Source organism: Xenopus laevis, chromosome 6L (genome assembly GCF_017654675.1).
Source record: "Xenopus laevis strain J_2021 chromosome 6L, Xenopus_laevis_v10.1, whole genome shotgun sequence".
Classification (NCBI taxonomy): domain Eukaryota; kingdom Metazoa; phylum Chordata; class Amphibia; order Anura; family Pipidae; genus Xenopus; species Xenopus laevis.
This window is the reverse complement of record NC_054381.1, coordinates 97,523,184-97,540,430: the sequence shown is the minus strand read 5'-3', so window position 1 is coordinate 97,540,430 and position 17,247 is coordinate 97,523,184.

Genomic DNA, 17,247 nt, shown 5'->3' with positions numbered 1-17,247 from the left:
ACAATTTTTCCAGTTTATTTTCACTTATTCAGTGATAAACAATTGTCCATTTAGAACCACAAACGAGAGGTGGAATGTTAATTATATTTACAAACATTAAACAGCGACACAGATTTTGCCCTTTTCAAATATATAAACAGAATGTAACGGGACTGAGGATTAAAAAAAATGTTCCTATGAAGATAAAGGTGGACGTTGAAATTTTTTTTATATATCCAATGCAGACATATTTTATAAGCAAGCAAGCGGGCAATCTCATTTACACTGAAACAGAGAATTAATCCAATTAATGCTTGCGGAATTTCACATAACGGAGACCACTTGAGGTAAAAAAAAAAGATAACGTTTATTTGACATGAGCTCTGTGAATTCTGAACTCACAAAGAGTCAGAACCCCAAACAAAGAAATCAGTTTTTATAAACTTTTTATAAAGGGCATTACTATTGTGAGAGCATAGAGACATCTCTTCACAGCACAGAAAAACAAAGAGCTGCCCAAATAACCAATCAGGTGGTTCTTCCTCAAGGATAAGGTAGTAGGGATGGGCGAATTTGAACTGTTTAGTTTTGCCTATTATAGTGTAACTATGACTTAATTTGTTTTATACCTGTATATATTTTTAAATGACATACACCAATGCTAAGACACGTAACAAAAAGCAAGCACATGCTTTCCCCATAAATAGTTTCCCCATAATCAGTCTAATAAAAGTAAAATGGAATTCTAAATTTCCCAGTATGCATTCCTTATATATTTTCATTGATGTTATCATATTTGCTAAGATCCCTGGTGAGTCCTGATTGAGCCCTGAATGTGCAGTTTTGGGCTCCAGTCTTTAAGAGGTATATAAATGAGCTGGATAGAATGAAGAGATGTGCAACTAAACTGGTAAAAGGGAAGATTTCAACTACAAGGGTAGACTATCGTTGTTGGGGTTGTTTTCTCTGGAGAAAATGTTTGCAATGGACATAGTTATTCTTTACCAGTACATTAGAGGACATTATATCCTGACACTTGTTTTTTCCCCATCAGTGGCCACCCCTTTAGACTAGAGCAGGGATCCCCAACCTTTAGAACCCATGAGCAACATTCAGAAGTAAAAGGAGTTGGGGAGCAACACTAGCATGAAAAATGTTCCTGGGGTGCCACATAAGTACTGAGATTGGCCATTTGGTAGCCCCTATGTGGATTGTCAACCTACATTGAGGCTCTGTTTGGCAGTACACCTGGTTTTTATACAACCAAAACTTGTCTCCAAGCCTGGAATTCAAAAATAAGCAGCTGCTTTGAGGCCACTGGGAGCAACATCCAAGGGGTTGGAGAGCAACATGTTGCTCACGAGCTACTGGTTGGGGATCACTGGACTAGAGCAACAGAGCTCTTACTTGATGCAACTTAGGTAGTTTTGATTGTATAGAAGTTAATTTGGTGGAACTTTATGGACTATATCATTTTTCAACCAAACTTTGTGATTATGCACCTGCAGTATATGTAAATGTTATTGCATTTGAATGCAGTCTCTGTCTTTCCCTTCTCTTCTCTGCACCTATGGTTCTAACCATTGATACAATGTAACAGAAACCAGCTGATTAACATACCTGTGAAGCAGATTATTGTCGAGGTCTTTGCTAGAAAATATCTCTCTTGGTTGGAAAAGATCTGACTTCTAATGCACTATGTTTCAATATTCAGAACCAGATGTGAGTACAGAGAATAGTAATGGTCAGAAAGGGAATACTTTCAACAGCAGCATTCAACACAGTTACTATTTGCTTTTTCAGTTCTAGAAGCCCAGCAGCAATTTAAGTTGGGCTGAAGACTAAACTAGATATTCTTAAAACTATTTCTGGGATACTATAAAAATGGTGTTGTCATATATCTCTTAACTCAAGAAAGGGTATTAAACCCAAAAAAGACTGAAAACCTCTGCTATAGGTTATATATGAGCAGGAGATGTCTTGGCACCTACATGAAAAGTTTGCTATTAGTGCATGTTTTCCAAATCAGCAAATATGAAGACACATCAGAGCATTCTCTATGTCAATATTCTTTTGTTTCCCCCAATCAAAGCATTTTAACCCGAGAAACCAAATGTCTATAGTTTCTGCCATTTGGACACTTCTACTCTATAAACTTCAACCAAATGCCAGCTGATGCTTCTACTGGAGACATGTGTTTATGGGAATATTCAATTGAAAATAATGTTGTTTGGAAAATCCCACTGTCTGAAATTAGTTACTTGTATTAGAATAAAAAAGAATCTAAAGAACCATACTCTGGCAAGTAAATCTGGAATAAACAATACATCAGGTAATATGCAGTATAAAATTGCATCATTGTTCATTGTAGTACGGTGTTGCATCAACCTTCTATTTTGTATAAGTTAATTCTATCCCAGAAGAGATTTGGCTGTCAGAGCAATGATCTGCAGAGACTACAAGAGCTGAAAGAAAACAGTAGCTTGAAAGAAAAACAACCTTATGTCAAGGACATCAATTAAAAAGTCACAGGCAGCAGTATTTGTGTTCTCTAAATACTGTGTGTCAATAGTATACAACTGATAATTCTCAGATTGTTCCAATCTGCTTATTGCCCTTATGGATATTATAATATCATTTGGCATAAAAAAGGAACATATACTTCTTACATTTTTAAATGTAAATTTTTTTTGCAATGAATCTCTTCCATCAATGTGAGTTTTCCAGGCTGTGAATAATTGATCATGTAGTATGTAGTAAATTATGAAAGAAATTGGTTCTATATAGCTTAAAGTTCTACAGATAGCATAGAGCTTAAAGGTCTTACGAAACAGGTTATAATCATATCCACCTGAACAATGGTTGTTTCTCAGTAGTGATTATTGACAGAGGTTCCTTCACATTCACTCATAGCCAGTACTAGGCCCATACAATGACCACCCACTGTCATTCCTGCACAACAAGATCATTTGAGACACAATATCTTATTTTAAAATAGTTTAGCAGCCCCATCCTTTACTACTTATTTTTTTACTTTTGAATGGGATTCCTTCATACAAATAATTTGCTATGGTCATTACAATCTTAAAGGTATTCTGTCATATTTTTTTGGCATAGTTTTTATTTCCAAATTACACTGTTTACATTACAAATAATTCACTCTACCATATAAAGTTTTATTTTTGAACCAATAAGTGGATTTTTTTTAGCTGTAATATTGGTGTCATTGAGGTCATTGTGCCTGATCCTGTGTTTTTAGAAAGATACAGCACTTCACATGGTGAAACTTCTTTCAGATAGGCTATTATTTCTCCTACTCAAGGTAACTGGAGCAGTTGCAGTGGGACTTGGATTGTTACTATTGAGTGCTATTCTCAGATCTGCCAGGGAGCTGTTATCTTGTGTTAGTGAGCTGTTATATAGTTACCTTCCCATTTTCTTTTGATAGGCTGCTAGGGAAAAAAGGGAGGGGTGATATCACTTCAACTTGCAGTGCAGCAGTATAGAGTGACTGAAGTTTATCAGAGCCCAAGTCAAATGGCTGGGGGCAACACAGAAACTGACAACACGGCAAACCCAATGTCAGATTTCAAAATTAAATATAAAAAAATATATTTGCTCTTTTGAAAAACAGATTTTAATACAGGATTATTCTGGAGGAGCGCATTAACATTTTCCCGTGACAGAATCCCTCTAAAATCATAAATATATAAATACAAAAGGAAAAAAGTCAGAAAGCTGCTTCGCATCAGTGCTTGGTTTCATGGTTGGTCTTTTTTAACAGAATTAAAAGTAATGTACATGGACAAATAAGAAAATGTGACATTGCTATCTGGTACTTATGTAGATGTGTATTTATACCTTAGTTTATTTACTACAGATACATATGCTGTACTCTCAGAATGTTGAAGTCTAGTCTAGTTATATATTCAGGGTGAACAGTGTATTCCTGGTGGTAATACTAAACATTTAGGAAGACATCCTGCAGTCCTCCAACCAAACTGCAAACCAAACTGCTAAAGCAGCGCATGTCATTTTAATAGCTTTTAAAAGATGTTTAAATATAAGCTATATTCCTATTAGATGCACAAAGGCAGTACAATGGTAAGATACACATATATATAGATAGTTGGTTGCCCTCCAAATCCAATCCCTCAGAAGCCATATTCCAAATTCTTGCACTGATGAGCTCTAAACCGAAACAGAGTTTCTGCAAGTTTTTATTTATGACTTTGAATTATTAGGCTGTATCTGTGCTATTATATCTGAATGCGTAGTTGGCCATAGGGACATATGCATATACATATTTTTTCTTATTTAAATAACTTTTACACAAGGAGGGGTAGGAGGATGGCTAAAGGATTATTTAAGCACTTCAGCATTCAAGAACTACAATTATGTATACAAATAATTAATACAAATAACACCAAATACATATCAGTTTCATGGTGTACTTATGAAAATCATAGGAAACGGCCTTCTAATTTGTAACAAACAAGCAAAGGAAATAGAGTTTTGTTATGGCTTCCCTGTTATTCATTCTTCAAAGTTGGATGAAAACATCATGAGACTTGAACTTATAAAGCAGCGAGAGAAAAGCAGCTTCAGGAGCACATTAATCCTATCTAGGTAAATGAAAGGAAAGGCTGGTTATATGAGTGACTGTGCATTTAGCATCTGTGCTCAGCTGCATTTATGCATTGCAAAGTGTACAGGCAATTCTTCGAATATAAACTTCAGCAATAAGTGCACAATATGATTTTAATCAAAGGGGGAAGATGCCAGACATTTGATCTAATGTCTGCATTTGTTCTGAAACATTGATAGTAAAAATCTAAAATGTGTTTATTTTCCTGTCTGATTCACGCTCCATTGAGCCCAAAGATTAAACTGAATTGTGAAAGCACAGTCTGTTCACAGTGTGGGCTCAGATACGTGGATTGCAGTTGGTACAGCTGATGCTAAGACAGACACATGCAGTTCTAAAACATTAAAAGTGCTGCCTGATCTTTTGGTCCAGTACTGCACATTTCTTCTAGCTTTTATTTAGTTATTCATAAACTCCTGCGCACAGTCTTCTTTTGTACATACCAAGTTTTGTCTTGTTTTATGCAGGAATTAAATTCAAGGCAGACTGACTAGTGAAGCCTTGAGTGTCAGAATATCCTGCCAATTTTTTCAAGAAAAGAAACAAGTCCTCTTATCTTTGCTTTCATTTCCAACCTTATAATTACATTGATAGCTGATTGGGATTCTGATTCTGATATATGAGCCTGATTCTCACACCTAACCACCATCAGGTATTGAGTTTTTTTTGTTTTTACTGAATACTTTACAAGAGAATATTGACATAATTAGGCTTTGGGTATAAGTATCAAGCTCATGTATCAGCATCAAGAATCAGGATGACATCAGCATTAGAATCAGCTGTCAGGATCTAGGGTTGTCATCTGACCAGAATGTTGCTAACCCAGCAATTGAAAATGACCCTAGATACAGTACCAGTGTTATTAATATACATATGTGGTCATTGCCACCAACTCAACTGGTAGAATACAGGCCAGGTGGTAACCTTAGATTCCAGTCCTGATATCAACGCTACATCTAATTTTGATACTGATACATAAGTCTGATACTTCACTAGAGCCTGATACCAGATTTGATCATGATTTTGATCATGATTGTGATACTATTGACAATCATTATGACAAAATTATGATTTATAACAATCTGACTTTGGCCCCACCTGATGTATTGGAGCTGTTTGCCCCAAATACATTCTGTATACAAAACTATGGAGGACACGATGAGTTCAAACAGTGCGGGCGCTCAGCTGGATAAAGTAGGAGGCGTGTATTGCTTCATCAATTGTGGCTTTATTCCAGCAAGCAATGTGACATACAGTGGCAATCAATATTGGATTCATAAGTGTGTATATAAGTGTGTCTGTTACATGGCGGTTATATGTTTGTGAGACAAATTGATTGTTAAAATGTACAGAATGGAGTTTGTAATATAATGACATCCTTTTGTGCACTAATAATATTTTGTTCTGTGTATATGGTCACAAATAGATATATACCATGAGAGACATTCATTGTGTATTAGGGATAGTTTTGTATACAGAATGTATTTGTGACAAACGGCACCTCATACTGATGCCCATTATTATCAGCTCTTGGGTTGTTCAAAAAAAAAATTCATTTGTTAATAATAGTAGGCAAAAAATTAGATACATAGTGTGCATCCAAGCGCACGTGCCTAGGGTTACAGCTGTATGGTGTGGCTCTCTATACTAGACTATATATAAAAAAAGCTTTATTAAAAAAATCCTGTAGGAGAGCTGAGGGGAAGGGGTTCCACTTCTTGTGTGATCGCCACATGTGTCAAGATATGGTTGACACCAATGTGTCCACCAATGTACCACCTTCCTTTTTCCTATATTTTAGAATTCTCTATGACCCCTTTAATTCTTCTCCCCCCCTGTCTAGTATTATGTGCTCAGTACCAGAAGGCACATACTGCACATATCTAACAAATGGACTAAATATATACCTGACAATACAAAGTGAAATATAAGTACATGAAATGGACTACAAGTGTATCTGTGGTCAGGAACTCTGTATTGGTCATCATATAAATAAAATATAAATATTATGTAGACCCCACATTCATTAAAGTAGAAGGAAAGCTAAGGAGACATTTATTGCCAATAGATTAGCTGCAATAGTGCAAGCCAGAAAGCTATATTTATTCTGTAGATTGTTTTACCTAAGTACAAAGCTCTAGGAGCTCTCTGTTTGTTTAGAATAGCAGCTGCAGTATTAGCTTGGTGTGACATCACTTCCTGCCTGAGTCTCTCCCTGCTAACCTATAGCTCTGGGCTCAGATTACAGCAGAGAAGGGGGGGGGGAGAGGAGCAAACTGAGCATGCTCACGCCCAGGGCAAGGAGGTTAAGCTGAAGGCAGGAAGTCTGATAAAGAAGCCCATGTGTACACAATAGAAGGAAAGAAATGCAGTGTTTGACAGAGGACTACTTTGAGGGTTTACTGGTATATTAAGGTGGAACTTTTTGATAAGGCTTACTTCATTTTAACCTTTCCTTCTCCTTAAATGTGTTTACCAAGTCCATGAAATATGTTGACCATCTAATAACATGTTAATAGACATTATTATGATGATTATTATTATAATTATTAATGAGTAATTCATTAGCTAGTCATCAAGAAAAATAATACAATTTATCCCGAAGAAAGGCAGAAGGCTTAAAGTAGATACTAGCTTTTTTTTCTGTACCCCATTTAATGCTTCCAATCCATTATATTTTGCATTCTCTACCATATTTATCTCGCCATTCAACCAATGTGCTATTGAACATTCCTATCCTTTTTTCTTACTATATTTTAAAAATATCTGCTGCTACCCTTTAACTCTCCCTAGTCTATTGTTCTGTGCTCTTTTCCCATATTATTATTTTTCCCAAAAATACAGAATTATGTGCTCCATTCCCCTGATCTCTTGATCAGGGGTGAGAAAGCTAAAACATGGGCAGACAGGTGTGCATGGGAGGATAAGGCAGGTTGATTTAGCTGGAGCTTGTGTCTGGGGTACTTCTAATGAAGCATTTATAATCCACCATACTTTAATTCACCAGTGTAACTGTGCTCATGAATTTTTCATTGGTCACCATGTAAATAAAATATAAACATTATTTACCAACTGCGATCCATGTCTGACTGCACAACATTAGTGCCCAACCTTACTATTGTTTATGTGGTTAAACCTGTGGTTGAAATTACAGCGGAGACATTACTGCAGCAAAAGAAAGACCGACTTCATATTAATACCCTGGTTTTGGAATGAGATGCTGGACAAGCAGGTGTCCATAGTGTAGACCTTCTGAGCTAGAAATACAGAACAAAAATGTATGATCTTAATATTCAGATGAAACATTACTGTTCTCATTTTTACGTTGAAGGAAATGTAAGAACATCATAGACCAACCTATTTGGTTTAGCTCAAATGTAAGGGAGTTAATAGGAAGAAAGGAGAAAGCATCATGTAGGACCTTTAAATATTACAGCCGTAAGCATTCAAGGAGGCAAATGTTGAAAATAAGGAATAGATTTCTTCTCTTGCATAGACTAACCCCACCACATATTTTAGTATATATACAGTATATCAGCATACAAGGATGCTTGTTGAGGGCCTTGGTTCATTAAATATTAGTGCTTTCAACCAATCACAAGCTTCAGTGACTTCAGCATTAATGTTCGCTGTGACATGAGTACTTTGTACTTCAGCCTTCTATAAATAGTCTGAGCAGATGGAATTATGTTTTAATCTACAGATATATAAAAATACATATTTAAATGTATAATAACAAATGAGTAACTTTTGCAGGCAAACAAACAGTTTTTTTTGGCTCATATAATAGAATGCACTGTTTTTCATTTATTTTATTGTATTAAGGAAAACTATGTTGACACATTTTAATATTTTCTGGATAAGATTTTTTTGTTTTGTTATGTAGACATCTGAAATAGGAAATAATTTCATGCTACATCATTGCTGTAGATCATAATGGATAACTTACACTCTAATAACATTAATAGAGATATTAGAAGTATATTAGAAGTATAAAAAGCGCTCATACCGTCTTCATTTTATGGTTATATTATCCTTAGTTTGATATATAAAATTAAATTTTCAACTGGATTCCCATAGACAATCTTATGTCAGATGTGGAGGTATGGTTATTGATGGCTTCTTTACCCAACTGGTGAAATAAGTAAATAAGCACATGAACCCTTATGGATAACTCTTTGTATAGATGGATGGAGGTTTGTCCAAATGAGAGGTGCAACCTTGATACTTTGGCCATGCCTAGTAAGTATAACAAGTCAATGTTGGCAGAAAGGTTCAGGCCCAAAGGAATTTGACCACCCAAATCCATGATAAGTTTGTAGACTTTAGGGACTAAGACCCTACCAATGTCTTCACCGCTTTAACACAGGTCCAATATAGGTTCCTACACTAAATATATCTGCCTGCTTTACCCCTTAATAACAGTGGGGTGGATTAATCATGGAATAATTTGTTTTAAAAATTTGTGCTGTTGTTTTCTGGTGCCTGAATGCATTTCTCCTCGTGCTTTCTCTTGTGCTGTTTCCTGGTTTTGTCACTAACTCGTTCCTGTTTACGTTTGCCTCATATTTCTAAGCTTGTTATCTGGTTCTGACTATGCTTAGTTTCCTTTTCAGTGCTTACATTTGGCTCCCTTGCTTGCCCCCGTTGTGGTTTCTGGAATCTTGTGCGGTAAAGCATGGCATTACCCAGGTAGCTGAGGGGCAGGCCTGAAGCTAAAGGTGGCTGTTATAGGCAAACGACCATTCTTAGACCAGAATCCATTGAGTCCCCTTGTACTAAGTAAATAATAGTATTATTTTGCATAAAAAAAGAGTGTTGACTTAAAGGAATTGTTCAGTGTAAAAATAAAAGGGGTAAATAGATAGGCTGTGCAAAATAAAAAATGTTTCTAATATAGTTAGTGAAAAATTTAATGTATAAAGGCTGGAGTGACTGGATGTCTAACATAATATCCAGAATACTACTTTCTGCTTTGCAGCTCTCTTGGTTTCTACTGATTGGTTAGACTAGTTAGATTAGACTAGAAACAAGTCTGTTAAAGCATTAATCCATATACAGGATGTCAATTTGAGCAATAGAAGTCTCCCATTTCAACTATATCAGGAATAGCAACAAAAAATCTCAAATGTGTCGGCAGTACTCTCCAGTATATTTATCATGCCATATTATGATTGTTAAACCAGCAATATGTTTGCTACTGTATGATTAGACCTTTTTTTTATCTCTTGTAATTTTAAAACATTCAATACAAATTTATGGTTGAAAAAATGATTTAAAAAAAATAAAGATATACAATCCCTTCTAAATACAGTATGATTTAGAACCCGAGTGCCCATAGTTTACTAATGCGGGGTCTACTTTTAGTGATGTTGTCCCATTATGATCTACATCCATAAAGGCATTTTTAGCATTCTGTTCCATGGAAAATATTACTTAAATATTGAGAAAATGTATATTGCTATATTTAACAAACAACTATTACTTATGTAACCTTAATGTTATAAATATCTGAATGAAAAGCATGAAATAGGAGGGGTTATATAGACAAGCTGAGTGTCTTGAGATCTACTGATCACCAGCTAAAGGTCTATTTGTAGATCCCGATCTACCTTATGGGCACCCCTGCTTTAGAATATATACTGTAAATGTCATAAAAGGATTGCATTAACAAAATGCCTATTTGTGAGGCTTTTAACAATGTTAAGCAGGCACAGAACCTGAACAAGACCCCTCTATCAGTTCAACACGCTTCTCTTTTCTTATTTCGTTATCGGAAAAGAGAATACATTGGTTTTCATTCTGTGTTCTGCAGCCAGATGGCACAAGCTATTAAACTCAACCTCACTATAATAAAACACTGATAAAACTAAACAAGCTTTTTGAAGGCATGCGGCGACTCCACTACTTGTTCTGACACCAGATTTTTTAATAAAATAAAGGGTAAGGCTTTCCTCTGATGTTCTCACCATTTCCCATATTACTAACCAAAACTCAGTGGAAACCTAAGCTCACTGTTCTTTCATGAGACTGATTGATCATTTTTTTTTCTTGTGAGAATCCAGTGTGCTTTAGGTTTGTTTGATCAATGTTCTCTTTTCCATAAGGGGTATTTTGGGGATAAAAGGAAAGAACTGTTGTGAATCATACTGTGAAAGGAAACAAAAAAGATGAATGGGTAGAAGCTACAGCAAATGAGAAATGTGAACCCAAATTACACTGGAGTCTGCAATTCCTGTTGCTCGTGGCTACGTTTCATCCAGATTGATGGATATGTTATTAAAGCCAAAAAAAAAAAAATAGAAAGAAAATACCAGATGTAAAGCTTAATTCTTGTATTCTGCCTTGGCATGAACTTATGCAGATGCTTAAGAAAAAATATGTTGTAACTATAAAGTATATTACTTTATAGTTCTTTGATCCAACAAATTACAGTTTAAGCACCAGTGATAGTTTGCAGTGTGTTAATTATGTCATACATTAAAAAGAACTGTATGGGAAACAGATCCAAAGCTTATTTGAAGCATTTTGTTGCTTGAGGGAGTTGTAGCTTTGAGGAAGAGGGACAAAGATCTTGAAAATAATGGGAATCACCCCTATGCATTGTGTCATGTCAAATAACAGGGGCTAATTGTTTTTTAAAATACACAGTGCTGTATTTAAAATTTAGATCATTTCTATTTATTTTGAATGTGGCAATTTAGCTATATATAACCCCTTGGGCATTGCCCTAAAAGTAAATAAGAAGGTATTGGCTTTCTCATACAGAAAGAAGAAAAAGATGAAGTTAACTTTTCAGTGCCATCCAGATTCTGCACTTGAATTAAATGGTCTGCCTGTGTCTAAATGCCCCCAAAAGCTACTGCCAGCATGCTTTTCTCTTGTAGAATAGGCAGCACACCTTAATCTCTCTAATTTACTCAGTGCTCATAATAAAGGACCACCCTTCCAAGTATACTATAATTAAAAATATCATCACAACAGAACATTGACAAATTGTGTAAAACTCCTCAATGATTATTGAAGGAGATGCATGCAATTAATACACAGGGGTTTTACCCACTTGTAAATGCTCTGTTGTGTCAATATTTTCGATTACAGCATGCTATTACTATTTTTGCAATGTGTATTGTAGGCAAAAACATGGGTTTTTGCATTTCTGTTCTGCACTTTGCAACTTACATGACCCTTTAGTAAAATAGTCCCATGTTTCTCTTTTCAATGCATATAGATCAGTGCTGTCCAACTTCTGTGGTACCAAGGGCCGATAATGGAAGCGAATGTTAGTCACTACCTGTTTTTAAACCAACCCACTTTAAACCACACCCATGTTACCACAATACCATGTCCACATTAATGGTGAAAGCACACCAAAAAAACAAATGGTTGGTGCTTACTGCAGGGATATCACTTATCAGTTAAATGTGAAAAAGTTGTCATATTAAGATACAGTATACCTTTAAATCCATATGCCACCCCTGTGACTAACACAGCACCCACCCCCAGCACATGATTAAATACTTTAGGGGCCCCTAACAATATCTTTCAAATGCTAACAAACCCCCAGAACAAATACCATACTAATGTTCCACAGGCAGAGCAGGGCACACACAGGCAAAGTATGGCACACACAGGGAGCATAGGGCAGGCAGAGTATGGCACACACAGGGAGCATAGGGAATACAGAGTATAGCACACACAGGGAGCAAAGTGCAGGCTTAGGGGCATGTTTACTAACATTGGAGATAAATATCTGGAGAAATTTCTGGAGATGTTGCCCATGGCAACCAATCAGCAATTAGATTTAAACAGCCACAGCCAAGTTAGAAAACAAAAGCAAAGATCTGATTGGTTGCTATGGGCAACATCTCCAGAAATCTCTCCAGATATTTATCTCCAATGTTAGTAAACATGCCCCATAGTATGGCACACCCAAGGACCATAGGGCAGGGAGAATGACACACCCAAGGAGCATAGGGTAGGAAGAGTATGGCACACACATAGGGAAGGCAGCACAGAGCAGGAAACCTTTCAGGACTTCTACATACAGTGACACAATGCTGGTGCCCCTCCAGCAGTGTGAACAGGTGAACAATGTGGGCAGTGTCAGTCTGGGTCTCAGGTGTGAACAGTACAGGGTTTTAGGATGTGAACAATAAAGGTGTTACAAGTGTGAACAATGCAGGGGGATTGCATGTATGAACAATACAGGGGAATACAGTTTGAATTTGAGGTTTAAACAATGCAGGGGCCAGTTAATCTCAGTACTGATACCTTTTAAATTTTACATATGGTGAGCAGACACAGCAGGCAGACTTTCATGTGGGGGGCACACAAGGGGGTGCCAGTTGGAACAGCCCTGATATAAATAAAAGGCACAATAAAGGAATACATTAGGTAATGGTACAACCACAATAAATACATTATAAACCCCCGTACAGCAGTCTTGACATTCTTTTTTTATATAACATTTTTTATTAGTTTTTTCATATCAACGGCAACATTGGTACAGACATAATTTGTCATTGGTATAGACATTACGTTTGATTAAACTATGTTTGATGGTGGTCTAGTTTTTTCCATGGTTACATGAAGTCAGAAAGCATTTGATGTCGGAACAGTAATTAGTAGTGATAGTGTAAGGCAAACAGGAAAAAGAAAGGGAAAGATGGAAATGGAGTAAAGGGAAAGAAGGAAATGGAGTAAAGGGAGGGTACAGGGGGAGGTTTAGGGGTATTAAGTAAGAGTAAATGTGGGCGGGGGGAAGGAGTAGGATTAGTAGAGGGCTCTCTCTTCTCTGGGCTTCTCTCGTTGCCCTTTACTTGTTCTTTAGGTAACAGAGGGGTCTTTATCTTCAGTGTGTTGATAGATGGTATTTTTCTTTCCAGTTCTTCCATGTGCAGTCTTGACATTCTTACACCATAAATGTACTGTTAAACTTTGATCCATTCTGAAATAGATGTAATTGCAAACATATTGTAAACGCTCACTACAGAATCCATTTTGAAGATAGGCACAAATATTGGCACAGAATTTTGCCAGTCAAAATGCCATTTGATAAAGTAAATGCACCTACTAGTGCACCCCTATACTTGTCTTGTACTTCACACCTCCCTTGAGCTGGGGTAAATCCAAGGTTGCTTTGTATGTTGCACCCAGTGTCTGACTGGCTCATCGGGATACCAGGAAAACTCCCGGGGGGGCCAAGTGTCAGTGGACCTCTTGCTTCTAACCATTTGGCCTATTCCATGGTCATTCCCTATTTCTTTATGGGAAACAATGCTTAATAATGGAAGAATATAGTAGTAAGTAGATATAAAAGACTAGGAGAAAAAAGAGGTTGAGTGAGGAGAAGAAGAATAATAATTTGGAAACTGGCCCATGGTCTAAGATTTTCTGGTGGGCCCCTGACATCCCAGTAGGTGCTACTACTTGTCCCAACTGAATTATATACAAATTGCATTATTGACTACACATTCTTGAGCATACCCAAATTGATGTTGCACCAATAATGTCAAATTTACCAAACAGCCACAAGTTTAACCCCCTTGTATTGATGAATCCTGCGCAAGTGTCTTCTCCTGCAGTTATTCCAGAATGCTGCAATATGAATCAAAACTATGGTGATGATTGCAGTAATTGCTATCTACACCTTGGATAATTTATTTAATTATAACTCTCCTGAAATAGCAATGGTTTGATCTTGTCATTTAAAGAGACCATTAAACAATGCAATAAATCCCATTAAATACACGTCTCTAGCAATTTAACAATTCTAGTTATTAAAAACCGTCCCTCATGTTGGTTCAACCATAAACTGATCTTCATAATTTAAGTAATTTGAAAGGGCATTTTACCTGATTAAGTTCTCATTCCACTGAGGTTATTGCTCATAAAGTATTGCATTATTGTATTATCTTCCTGGATCATAAGATATCATGAATACATATAAAAGAACATCAATAATTTGGTTCATTAAGCAGCCTAAACCACCGGGGCTGGTGCTTCATTTGCAGTTTAGTTATGTGTAACCTCTCAAAGGGTGTTTATTTCTGCTTCCTTCCTACTCTAAACTGATAATATCACTTCACTTTCTTTCAAGTGGATTACAGAAATGTTACAACAAGACCAATAATCCTTGACCAACCAGTATTGAAGGATTAACGGTGTGAATAGCCCCTCGACTGGCCATACATGCCCAGATGGTAGGGCAGTAGGGTCGTAATTGTCTACACTGCCTGACCAAATCTGAGTATGTTTTGTTAGCTTTACATGTGATATTTTTGTTATGTTAATATGCCCAAATTATGCAAATTAATATCACACATACAGTAACTACTGGTAGCCTATTTAATTGTTCATTACTAAGAAGTCTTTTAATATTAATTGTTGTTAAAACTTTTTGTTTTGATGGATGAAAACTATTACATATGTACCATACTGCGTCAAGAACCACTGTACTAAAAAGCTGTCAAACTTAAAAGGGGTGGTTCACACCCGTATGTTATAGAAAGGAAAATTCTAAGCAACTTTTTAAGCGGTCTTCATTGTTTATCTTGTATAGTTTTTTTTAATTATTTGCCTTATTCTTCTGATTCTTTCCAGGTTTCAAATGGGGGTCACTGACCCCTTCTAAAAAACAAATGCTCTCTACGGCTACAAATGTATTGTTATTGCTATACTAGGGTAATTTGAACCCTAGCTCCCAGATAGCTGACATGGCAAATTGGAGAGCTACTGAATAAAAAGATAAATAACTCAAAAACCACAAATAATAAAAAATGACAACCAATTGCAAATTGTCTCAGAATTTCACTCTCTACATCATACCTGACATGCTGCACCACCAAAGCTGGGTGGGAAAGGGGCTTAAACTCAGGACTGGAGCCTGGCACAGAAATTTTGTAAAGTATGTATGCATTCTTTGATACATTTACCAACACAGAAACTGTAACTCTGGGCAAGCAGGTGATCACTTCTGAAACTATAAAAGAGCAAATGCTACAAGTATTTTCTGACTTTCTTAGTCTGCAAATCACTGCAGGGTAGTGCGGCGGGTAACTTGTTCAGCTTCAGCTTTGACTAGGTGTCAAGGGATGCTGGATGTTTAATTTTAGTAATGCTGGTTAGTAATCCCTGATGGACTTTCAACCTAATCTACTATGGAACCATGTCCGCAAAAACATTTGTGTTTCTTTAGAATGCAATGCAATAGAATGTACCAAGAGGGACTTCAGGACACTTAAGTCATGTGAGAGTAACAAAGTAAACATTTTTAGGTAAAAGTCTGTATAGCTCTAAATTGATTAGAGCATTCTTGTTTGTGATTGGCTGTAGTTTCAAGCTCTCTATCCTCGTTGGCAAATGTAGAAACCGGTGCAGGATTAATTTGAGAAGCGTGCAATTTGGGCCTTTATAATTAGCTTCTTACAGAGTCATGTGACACTTTCATCAGATGGCTGGAGGAGTGAAGACCAGGATGAGGTCCCTAACCAACCGCCCTCACTGTTTATTATATAAATAAAAAATATAAATTGTCACAGCTGTAATTATGTTGGAGGTATGCCCTTGGCTATCATTCCAGGTGGGGGCTTAGTGCTTCAAGACAGCCCACTGATAAAGGGGCTGGCTAGTACGTTTTCTGTAAGTGAACAGTTAATGGTACTGGTTTACGAATTGCAATTTGGTTATTTTCATTATTTATCTAATGAAACAGCTGTAGCCTTTCTCCACCAAACTTGTGTAAAGCTATTTCATTATTCATGGTTTGTTTGGTGTATAAGCTCTGTCTACAGCTCTCATGCAATGGCACACAGTGCAATTTTTAAAAGCCTGACTTTGCATCCCAATGGCACTTGTAGCATTTCCCTTACAGGTTTTGTTTTGGTTTATTTCTATTCTATTATTTTTATATAAAACAATACTGTTGTCAATTCTAATTCTAATTATGGCATGTGAAACTGCTTTGGCCATTCTGGCACTGGATATTTTTACACGTGGTTTCTGCTTGTGTAGAATAAGCAAGTTTGAATTAATCTTTGTTTTCTCCTATTTCAAGTCATCTCTCTTATAGACAGCAGCATTCTGAGGATGAGATTTGTTCCATTAGCTCAATTTGCAGTCTAATTGCAGTAATAGTCACCATGCTGTTTATCTTCTCCTGGGGCCAGTTGTGTTTTAGCCTGCACGCTGAAGGCGAGAATATTTCCTGGAAGAACAGTGCAAAATAAATTACTTTTGCCTTTTATTATTTGCTTCGCTGCCATTATAATACTTGACTGCTTTACAATTGAATGAATTATACAATATTATCAGCTATGAGCAATGGGATAGAATTAAAATCCAAAAACAAAGCAACAGGGAACATTTGAGTTGGCATGGATCTAGATTCCCCAGTAACATATGCAGAAATTCTTATCATATTGGGATTTGTCTTTCATCTAAATGAAATATAGAACACATTCTGGCATGCTTTTTGTGCCCTTTGTTTTAATGAGATTGCAACACATATCTTGTGTCAAAGGTGTCATTTGTTACTGAACAGAAGTAATGAACTCTTAATAATTTGTAATTTGCAACTGAATAAGAATCTATTAAGAATTGTATGTCCGAAACTCAAG